A 9,110-nucleotide genomic window follows, 5' to 3' on the forward strand; every position below is an offset into this window, starting at 1 on the left:
ATCTCACAGTCTGTGGGTTCAAGCCCTGTGTCAGGCTTTGTGCTGACAACTCAGAGCCTGGAGTTTGCTTTGGAGTCTGTGTGTATCTCTCTCCCTCCCAACCCCTCTCCAAGCTTCCACTCTGTCTCTCTCTCAAAACTAAAATAAAAACATTAATTTTTTTTTAAATCACACACAGGGCTACATTGCAGCTTTTCCCAATGCGTTAAGTGAAAGCATTCATTTAAAAAAATGTTAATACCTAGGGCCCTTAAATAAAATTCTACTGCCAACTTTCAAAGCCTGAAAATTTAAGAACAACTACTTAGAAAACCTGGTTTACTTAACAGTATCTTTTGCAGAAGAGACAGGGGACTGACTACAAACTATACCAATACTTAAGTGAACCACACTATGCCCTGGTGGCCAGAAAACTGCACTTTTTTTCTCAAAGGAAGGCAGTCTTTATTTTTTGGACTTCCGAACTTGATTTATAGTAACTACAAACATCATTACCTTTGGAAAGTCATAGAAAAAGTTTTAGAAAAAAATAACAATTTCAAACATTAGTCACACTGTTGAAATACTCATCCAATAGTAACAATTTGTTCTTCCATAATAAATAGACTTCTTCACAGCACATGCCTCAGAGTTGCTTCACTCAATTATTACAGTCTTTAAAAACCAAACTGTTAGCTCAATGGACAAAAAGTTTCGGTGGCCTCACAGAACACCTGTCACCCTGTCCTCTGTTGTCTCAATATGCACCACATTTATCTGAGTAACAGCAGATCACATCTGACGGATACTAATAATAAGCCTATATACTGTACTGAAAAAAATCAAACACTGATACATATAGTACTGGCTATAGGTCTATATCGTCTGATGCGCATAAAAGCAGATCTAGTTAATGCCCTTTAAGGGCATGAGAGTTTACTTTGCCTTGACTCGTTCTCATTCTAACCAGCGAATTCTAACTTTTTGCTTATAATGATACTCTTTCAAACAAAACTCCTGCAACATTGATGGTAAAGGGAGCCCATCAATTCCATCATATGTAATGCATCTACGTATTACTCTGCGGCAGAGATGATGCAGATTAAAAGACAAAGTCCTGTGTAGTGAGATAGTAAGCGATGGTTCAAAAACATGCCAGAACTGGGATCTTTATAATGTTCCAAAAGTCCTGTTACCCCGGAGGAGTGAAATACACATGGGGGGTGGGCATCAAAACTGATGTTGTGGTTCCGCTGTACAATCCAGGCGCACAGGGATCTGCTGCAGCACCGGAGGAGGCTCGGGGAGAAGAGGCAGACCTTTGGCTCAGAGTCCCTGAGTGAGAATGTGCCTTCAGGTTCCCCTTCAAGGAGGCTTATGCTTTGTAACGGTCCGTCACTCCCCAGCAACAGGGATTCTCTGTAATCTGCAGCAAATCAGGCACGAAGTAGTGTATGTAATCAATCTGGGTATGGACTCTCCAAGCTCCTTGTCTGCTGCCGTGAGCATGGACTGTCTCCAGACACCCGGTGCTGCTTCTGCCTACGTGACTTCAGACACAGGGTGGTAGTGTCTCCCCTGCTGAGTCACATTAGCGTGCGGAATGGCAGGATCAGCCCCACTTACTTCAGTCATTTCAGGAGCTCACTTTGGTCCCAGTATAAAAAGGATTAACATGGGGTGCCTGGGTGGCTCAGTAGGTTGAGCATCTGACTTCAGCTCAGGTCATAATTTAGTGGTCCGTAGGTTCAAGCCTGGCGTCGGGCTCTGTGCTGACAGCTCGGAGCCTGGAGCCTGCTTTAGATTCTGGGTCCCCCTCTTCCTCTGCCCGTCCCCTGCTCGTGCTGTCTCTCCCTCAAAAATAAGCATTAACAATAAAAATAAATAAAATAAAAAGCATTAACCTGTGTGGTTAGCTTCAGATGTATATATTTGTGCATTGGGAGAGGGGTCAACCCCCTCTTCAATACTTTGCTGACTTCTTTCTCAAAGCTGATCTTCCTCTTGTATTGAAACCAAGGATGGATCAAATGTATCAAAAAACGTTGAGTGTGGGCTCACAGAGGCTATATTGCTGTTTAATACGTGTCATTTGGTGCTAGACCTGAACCAGCAGAAAAAGGGCATTTCTCAAGCATTAATTCAGAAAGATATATTTTTCCTTTATTAGAAGAGAAGGATTTTGACTGCTTGCTGTAAGTCCTCATGGGAAAACGCAGGCCCACAGTTTCCTACCACCTCTGTGTCAGAGAGCGACTTCCTATAGTTTTGCTGGACACGCGATCCTTATTGTGCACGGGGTTTACGCCACACCTCTCTTCTTTGAAATCCAATTCGAATTCTACCAAATTTCTTATCAGTATCCAAGGAAGTCTGAGTCTTTGGAGACAGGAAGGTTTTTTCTGTCCACTCCATGGAGCATGCCCAGTGTAGGAATCTCTTCTTGCCAGTCCTATTTCTCTTAAGGGACTGGTTTGTTGTTGAGGAGCTGAGTCGCCTGCACTGATGTTCTCCTTAACAGACAGATACCTGTGGGCGGTCATGTCCACATATTCACTGGGGCTTCCTCTCTCACAACAAGAGATTCTGACACCTGCACTTGAAGTTAATCCCCATTTTCCCCACTTAATCTGTTGATTATGAGCTCTGTCCCGGCACACGGGGCGGCCCTCAAACAGGGGCACCTGTGGTCCCAGACGGGCCCAGAAGGCGCAGGCGCAGAGAGGTCACTGAGGGACCACCAGCTTGTCCGATGGTCTGGTCCAGTCCCCTCCAATGGAGGGCAGTCTCTTCCTCCAGACCGCCTGTACCCCCCACCCCAGCTCCCTCCCCCAGCCCCCACAGGAATGGAAAATACATGCTACTGATCACATGTGATCTTTGAACTTAGTTTTTAAATATTTTTTAATGTTTATGTATTTTTGAGAGAGACAGAGACAAAGCGTGAGCAGGGGAGGGGCAGAGAGAAAGGGAGACACAGAAACAGAAGCAGACTCCAGGTTCTGAGCTGTCAGCACAGAGCCCAGTATGGGGCTTGAACTCATGAACTGTGAGATCCTGACCTGAGCCCAAGTCAGATACTTGATCAACTGAGCCACCCAGGTGCCTCTTTTGAGCTTAGGTTTAACAGGCATTGCTGCTTCCGCTTTGTTCCCTCCTGAATAACTCCCTCGGGGGAAGCCAGCCGCCATGTTGTGGGGACGCTCAGGCAGCCTCATGGAACGGCCCGGCCCGCATGGGGAGAAACTAAGGCTCACCACCATCCGCCTTCACCCACTCGCCAGCCCCGTGAGTGAGGGGACCCTCCAGCCCTCCTTGACACCCAGCAACTGCAGCCTCGTGAAAAATGCAGATCCAGAAGCCACCCCCCCAAGCAGCTCCCAGATTCCTGCCTGGCAAAACCGGTGAGTGATAATAAGTATTCATTATGGTTTTAAGTCACCAAGTTTTGGGGTGATGTGCTAAGCGGCAGCAGATAACTAATATAACAGTCACTTCCTTGTTTGTGAGCCCAAAACACAAATCTGAAACGCCAGAGGTGTCAGTACTGAGAGGATAAAAAAACCCTTAGAAATCTGCAGATTGGAACGTGGGGCTGTTGGCGTGAGACAGGACTCGACGGAGACCTGTGTGTATGTGATGACAGTCCCCCAAACACATTGCGTGCAAATAGCAATTTGCAGAGCACCCTGGTATGACCTCGACTATTTCGAAACATCACAAAAATTATACGTATGTACATGTACACAGAGGCATCTATGTAAGAAAGCCGTGTTTGTGTCTACTCAGGTGTGTGTATTCCGATATGTGTAAATGCAGGAACTTCCCCAAGCCACAGGGATGAGATGGTGCATACAAACCCGAAGCCGTGATTCTACCAGGGAGGAGGCACCGTACGATACTGACACTTTGCTTTGTAACCCCAGTCATGTACTGCTTCAGCATCTTCATGAAAATGTGCTTGTGTATTCCCTGGGTGATGGAACAAGGGAAGTCCTGGACTGAGAAGGAGGCAGGCAGGCAGGACGTTCATGGCCCGCTGAGCCTTTTTTTTTTTTTTTTATGTTTTTTAATTTATTTTTGAGAGCAAGAAAGACAGAGCATGAGCGGGGGTGGGGGGTGGGGGCGGGGGACAGAAACACAGAATCTGAAGCATGTTCCAGGGTCTGAGCTGTCAGCGCAGAGCCCAATGCGGAGCTTGGACCTACAAACCGTGAGATCATGGCCTGAGCTGAAGTCAGCCATTTAAAGGACTAAGCCACCCAGGTGTTCCCCCCCCCACGTTGAGTCTTAACTACAGGCACCTGACTTAAGAATAATACGGAAAGGGTGCCTGGGCGGCTCAGTTGGTTAAGTACCTGACTTTGACTCCAGTCAGGATCTCCCAGTTCATGAGTTTGAGCCCCACACTGGGTTCTGTGTTGCCAGCTTGGAGCCTGAAGCCTGCTTCTGATTCTGTGCCCCACTCTCTCTCTGCCCTTTCCCCAGTCATGCTCTGTCTCTCTGTCTCTCTGTCTCTCTCTCTCTCACTCTCTCTCAAAAATAAACATTAAAAAAATGTTACAAAATACGGAAGCCTCTCTGTGGCCTTGCACTTGCTGAGTGCTGTCATCAGTGGTGCTCAGGGTGGTCTGTTGAGCAAGAGGATGGCAATTACCTGATTCGATCCCTCTTTTTCCCTGGACCCTGTGGTCCCCTTGTGGGGTTTGAGGTACAGAGGGGGTGCAAGGGCAGGGGAAGGGTCTACACTCAAGGGGCAGGGTGCAGGCCAGGCAGAGTGGCTGAGGGACATTAGGGGGGGAAGGGGGTGCGGTGGTGAGCCTGGAGCAGGGTGGGGTATGGGGCACTCTCCCTGGGCGTGATGCTCTGCTTGCCCTGCGGGGACAGCGACCACTCCAGCGTCCCCAGGCTCAGTTAGTCCACGAAGATTCTGCCTAAAAGCCTAGGGAAGAATCAGTCGGGGCCTTGGGCACAAGCCAGAGACTGGAGGAGGGGGCACCATAAGGGTGCGAGGGAGGGAGCTGCCCTCCAGTTCTGGGATCTGGCCTCTTGGTCACTGTGCTTGTCCCCACCCCGTTTAGGCCTCTGCAAGAGAAGGGGACACAGAGGGGGCTCTGGACTTGGTGTCGGACAGGGGACTGCAGACCTGAGGCACCGGCGAACGTCAGACCGACCAAGTACGGGGTTCCTCCTCTGCCTCCCTCTCCCCTGCAGGCTGGGCCCCCCATCTCAGCAGCCATACTGAGCCAACTTCCCTGTGCACCTGAGATGAAACAGAGAGAAAGCTGGGCTGTTGTGTTTTACTCCCCCGCGCCCCCCATGAACCCTTCAAAAGCTCCAGTTCCCCTTAAGGAGCTTTTTCAATGACAGGGCTTCCTGCACTGTAGGGTAATATCGTGGTCCCCACATATGTGTCCCCTCTCCCTGCCTCCCAGTGGTCATGTAATCAGCATAAGAAGTTAATTCTTGTTAAGTGAGGCCTTAGGGTGGCCCCTGATGCAACAGGACTAGTGTCCTTACAAGCAGAGGCACCAGGGCACCTGGCAGCTCAGTCAGTTAAACATCCAGGACTCTTGATTTCAGCGCAGATCATGATCTCAGGCTCGTGGGATCAAGCCCCACATCAGGCTCTGTGCTGAGCGTGGCGCCTGTTTGGGATTTTTCTCTCCCTATCTCTGTCCCTCCCCTGCTCACTCACTCCCTCTCTCAAAATATGTCAATAAACCAAAAATTAAAAATAAAGAGGAGACTCCAGAGGACTTTCTTTTTCTTACATGCCCCAAAGAGAGGCCGTATGAGAACACAGTGAGAAGGTGGCCGTTTTGTGCTCAAATAAATACATCAATATTTGAAATTAGCCTTTTGTGCATAGCAAAACAAACGGTACCCAATAAAAATGCAGAGTTCATTCTGGCCTATGCAATTAATTAATCATTCCCTCACATTATTCCGCTTGTCAACATTTATTGAGCTCCTCCTATACACCAGACAGGTAACGCTCAATACAAGTTAGCCTCCTTCATGCTAAAATGAACTTGGTGTCCACCTAACTTTGCTGGAACCCTAAAGGAAACCAATTATCCTGCCCTTTCCTTGGGTGTCTGATTGAACTCCGCGCGTCCATCATAGCCATAGGAATATCACTAACAGGCAATGCCGGCGGGATGAGATCTGCAAAGTGTTTAAAGTTTAGCGAGAAAGCTTTCTGCAAATGTCAACACCATTGCTTATTCCCTGCAAACCAGCGTTATAATCAGCACGCTGCCGTTTCCAGCTCGTTGAGCAATGACATAAAAATGTCCCGACGCAATCAGTTCTTTAGGAGCAAAACACTGGAAGGCGGAGGGAGGTGGCACCAACCAGAACTGCCTACTACGTGCGAGGTTTGGTACTTGGTGCTTCGGTCCCGGCACCCCTGAATCTTTTTTTTTTAATGTTTTGTTTACTTTTGAGAAAGAGAGAGAGAGAGAAAGCAGGGGAGGTGCAGAGAGAGGGGGGCTACAGAAGATATGAAGCAGGCTCCAGGCTGACGGCAGCGAGCCTGATGCGGGGCTCAAACCCACGAACCGATTGAGATCACAGCCCCAGAAGTCAGATGCTCAACCAACTGAGCCCCCCACCCAGGGACCCCGCACTCCTGATTGTTACAATAACACTGACAGATGGAGTAACTGAGGCTCACAGATGTCACCCAGCTCCAACCAAGGCCAGCTGGGGAGCCTCCCTTCAAGTTCATGTCAGAGTGGGAGTGATTTCAGAGGCTAGTCATTAAGAAAAGAGAATACCAAAGCTCCTCCCCTGAATGTCCGTAGGACCCCAATCTTCTCCTTCAGTCCCCCTCAGAGCCAGGTATAGGGATGTAATCATTTTGGAAATTTTGAGCTGAAAAGGAAAACATTTTCATTTCTTTTCTTTTCTTTTTTTTTTTTAAGAGGGACCAGTTAGGACATTTACATACTGGGTTCCTGGCATAGCACTTGGTAGACTTGATAGGCTTTCAAAATAGTGTTACTAATGGAAATTATTCACTGGGGGCTTTGCAGAGAAATTGCTAATGGAAAGCAGTCTGTGCTCAGTGACTGGAAGTGTCCTTTGGGTAGTCACAGCTGTGCACAGGCATTATTAGGACCTGCTGAAATGACCGTAGGGGTCATCTCCCAGACTTGACTTTGTCCAGGAAGCATAGCCGACGCAAAAGTATAAAAGCAGATGCAAAGCACAGGCCGTCAGACTGTCCCCAGGTGTAGCTCTGAAGACATTTAGCCTTGGGCGCAGGCAGGCAGGCGGGTGCCAGAGCCTCATGACTCTTGGGCAGGGGTGGATAGTGAGGGCAGCGGGCTCCTATTTCCCATCTCCAAACATCACTGAGACTGCACAGCCCTCCATTCTCAACCTCCGCAGTTCACTCACATTACCTGGTGAGCTTTTAAATAAATACAAACGCTCAGGACTCACCCAGATAGACTAAGTCACAGTCTGTAGGGGAGGGACCCAGATGTCCTACACATTAAAACTTTCCATGTAATTCCATCATGCAGCCCAACTTCAAAACCTCAGATGCAGCCTAGGCAGCCGGTGATTGCAAGAATCAACTGAAGCATTCTTTCAGATAATTTTGCCAGGTCTCTGCCCTGGAGATCTCCCATCAGTGGGCCTGGCATGGGCCCACGGATCAGTTTTTAATGAGCTTCCTGGTGCTCATTATGATTAGAGAAGCTTGGGGACCCACAGATGTAGTGAAATGCTATATTCTCGGATTAGCCTCATTATCATCACCACTTCTGACATGTCGTATTTTTGCTTGTGCCTATGCTCTTGTTTCGAACCCATCCCTAGATTGTCGGCTCCGCGGGGAGAGACTTGGTGTTATATTTCAGCATGGGACCAGGGCAGCAGACATTCATGGGGGCCCCGTGGACGTTTGTTGAGTGAGTGAGCACGTTCTTTTACACTTTGTCCCTTCTACCTTGTGACCCAAGTCAAGGCTGAGATGGAAATTCTCAAATACAAATATATATATTCTTTCACTTTTATTTCACTTTCCTTTATAGATCTGAAGTCCTGCTGTTAGAAACATAAAGATGTATTTGATACGGAACTTGATTTCATTCCATAATCAAGTTTGGGTTCTTTGGAGACCTGAAAGACCGAGAGACACGTTCAGGGGGGGAAATTACTTTTAGAAGTTGTCAAGAGAAAAATCCCCTAACCCGACGCGATTTTTTTTTTTTCCTGAAAATTTCTGCTTCGTGGTAGAATTTATTTACCCCGGAACTACTGTTTCCCTGGAAGCGCTGCTGGGAATCCCACGGAAAATCACCCCTGGTGCTGTCCTTGACGATACCCCCAGTTACTGACCGGAAGCCTGCCGTGGAACGAGACAGTTCTAGTTCAAAGTGATAGTGCGTGTCGTCAAATCTCAGATGCCTTCTGTTGTGGGACATGCCACTCATTTAGGGCCCACCAAGTTTGCTGCCAGTGAAACTAGGACACGCCGCGGACTCTAAGGCCTGTTCTAATTTCAGACGTGCAAATGTAGAGAGGGAAGCGTGCAGTTTAGAATTAGTAAAATACATTAAGTGTTCAGAGGTGCATCAGATCCAAAGGGCATTGGGCAGAATAAGACCTAGAGGAGCATGGGGGGTAGGGAGGAGGAGAAGACTGGGCCGGAGGAGCAGCCCCAGGGAGCAGTCTGGAGCGTGGCTGGGCGCAGAGCCCCAGAGCTGGGGGCTGAGCGGGGAGGCAGGAGAGGGCAGCAAGGGTCAGGTCAGGAGCACCCACACAGGTGGGTGACCTGAGTCTCAGGTTACACGCGTTAGCACTCCACCCCATCCAGCCTCCACCCTGCCCTGTTGCACAAGAGATTCTGTGGTCCCCCTACCGCTAAAGCGTCTGGAGATGGATGTGTCCTCGTTATCCTCACGGCCAAGGAGAGCCATTCCAAGGTTTCCAGGGAGCCGAGTAAATAACATAATCAGACTGGTAAATGTGTATGCGTGCCAGGGGCTTTGGGGATTTGCCTGATTAGAATATTTTTTGAAGAGCCACTAGGTTCATGCAAGTCAATGTTTTTAAAAGACGGAAAAGTGGAAATTCCCCCTTCCATCCCTGCCCTGCTCCAACGCTCCCAT

At 48.5% G+C, this 9,110-nt stretch overlaps 1 pseudogene; it reads right to left on the bottom strand.

Moving 5' to 3' along the window:
* Positions 1 to 915: 915 nt before the first annotated feature.
* On the bottom strand, positions 916 to 8,432 carry LOC115302337 (annotated as a pseudogene).
* Between the last annotated feature and the right edge of the window lie 678 nt (positions 8,433 to 9,110).

This window comes from Suricata suricatta, chromosome 9, assembly GCF_006229205.1.
Source record: "Suricata suricatta isolate VVHF042 chromosome 9, meerkat_22Aug2017_6uvM2_HiC, whole genome shotgun sequence".
Lineage (NCBI taxonomy): Eukaryota > Metazoa > Chordata > Mammalia > Carnivora > Herpestidae > Suricata > Suricata suricatta.